We start from the raw sequence: 1,859 nt of genomic DNA, 5'->3' as shown, positions 1-1,859 counted from the left end.
CGCGGGGGCCCTGCCGGGCCGCCAACCGCTGTCCGCCTCCTTTACACCCATGCGGCGCGCCGGGCGGCAGGTGCAGGGGACGCACGAAGCCAGCCCGTGCGTGCGGGTCGCGCGGCTCCCGTCGCGCATGTCGCCGTCGTGAGGGGGACACGTACCATTCCGCCTCGTCCTGGCATTTCTCCCTTTGGCTTTTATGTCTGCTGTGTGAGCGGAGCCAGCGACCCGGTGCGGGACCCACGGGGGCTGCTAGCGCCGAGCCCGCCGTGTGGTGGCCGCGGTAAATACTCGGCTCGCGGTGGCCGAGAATTGTCTCGTTAAGGAGTCTTTGAATGACTTAGTGATTTAAGAAAAGCCTGGAGTATTAAGATCCAGTTGAGGAACAGTTACAGGTAGGAGGCAGACCCCAGGTTTTCAGAAAAGGCTGCTTGTGGTGTTCGAGAGTTCGAAGTAACCGGTGAAGATGGGGGAGCGGAACCTTTTAGAAACGTCTGGGGAGAACAAAGAATGTGTTGACTTTATTCAAACCCAAAATCGGGCGTAATGGAGTCGACTTGTGCAGTTTTTTTCCGTTTCGGTTTAAATTGGTGCCTGGCTCTGATTACATTGGTCTTAGTACATTACCCATTGGCAGCAGAGACGCGGCAGAAAAGTGCTGTCTTGTGCTAATCGATTCATCCTTTCAAGTGACTTAGCTGTACAGAACACCAAGAGGTGTTCTTGGGTGAAATTTCTCAATCGCAAGTTATTAAAATAATGCTTCAAAAGATAGAGGAAAGCAAAATACTTGAGAGCGGTGTATTTAAAAGAAAACTTTCCAAGTTTAAGCCTGAACTTTGCCTTAAATAAAGATGTTTAACAAGACACAAGTTAATCCAATCTGTCACCGCTTGAGCCTATTTAAATGTCGTTTATATAGACAATGGATTTGCTGACCTTAGTCTGTTGCCTCGCACTAGGGGTGATTTAGGAGGTTGACGGTGCCAAAAAGTCACTTCCGATCAAGTCTTGAAACAAATTCTCCCATGCATGGGTTTGGATTTATGGCAGGCCCATCCCCCTGGGCCTCTCATAGTGCCCCATGCCAGAGCAAATTGTAGCCCTGAACCATTGCCTGGCCTCTGTGCCGGTAGGCTGCAGGCACTGAAGCGGGTTACACATTGGAAAAGGCTTTATCTGGCAGAAATTAAATAGATTAAAATAATTTTAAGATAACTGTCACTTGCCAGGGTCACATTTCATGAAGGCTCTGATTGTTACGAGCTTATTTTTGCTTATTCATATTTCATTTATGCTTATTTTTGTTACTCATAAAAGACACCAAAAATTACTCTCCTATGATTATCATTCATAGCTAAGCAAATGTTAGAGTGCCCGCTGGGAGTCCCAGAATTGCTAATTTAGTAGGCAACACTGGTTCAAGAATACTGCTTTCTGATCAGATAGAGCAGCTATAGTACATTACGTTGATTTGAAGATGCAGTTTTTAAAAATAGATGCCTAGCGTGAAAGTAAAATAGCATGAAAATTAGCTCAGAAAATTCTCAGGAAACTCAGTAAGCAGAGAGACCCTGACATTGCCATGATGCCTATTAGCCACTGTAAGACTTAGTGAAAGTAGGAATTGGCAGGATGTCTGTGTGGCAACTTTTAATTGTTACTGTAACCACTGTTTTAAGCTTCTAAAGAACTGAGACAGCTCTGAAATAAAGTAAGTGGACCGTTGTAAAACTCTTCCCCTTATTAGTGAACTAAGTGCAAGAAAGCTGAAGCCCACGTTCTTCATTTTTTGGCATGAATATTCGAAGTGCTTATTGAGATGTACAGTACTATATATGGAATTTTAGTGTGCTACTTTGAAG

At 45.4% G+C, this 1,859-nt stretch overlaps 1 protein-coding gene and 1 non-coding gene across 2 annotated transcripts in view; both read left to right on the top strand.

The window, feature by feature from the left end:
• Positions 1–366: 366 nt before the first annotated feature.
• Positions 367–1,859, top strand: part of ODC1 (ornithine decarboxylase 1) — a 7,128-nt gene continuing 5,635 nt past the window's right edge. The window contains exon 1 of the mRNA XM_011365122.2: positions 367–389. The gene's annotated coding sequence lies outside the window, so the exon portion shown is untranslated. The remainder of the gene's footprint in view (positions 390–1,859) is intronic.
• On the top strand, positions 1,025–1,160 carry LOC111743026. The gene has a single exon (XR_002781564.1). It is a non-coding gene; the product is annotated as a small nucleolar RNA SNORA42/SNORA80 family (small nucleolar RNA).

This window comes from Pteropus vampyrus, unplaced genomic scaffold (genome assembly GCF_000151845.1).
Source record: "Pteropus vampyrus isolate Shadow unplaced genomic scaffold, Pvam_2.0 Scaffold105, whole genome shotgun sequence".
In the NCBI taxonomy this organism is placed as follows: Eukaryota; Metazoa; Chordata; class Mammalia; order Chiroptera; family Pteropodidae; genus Pteropus; species Pteropus vampyrus.
The sequence above is the reverse complement of the archived record's forward strand: the minus strand, read 5'-3'. Positions and strand labels throughout refer to the sequence as shown.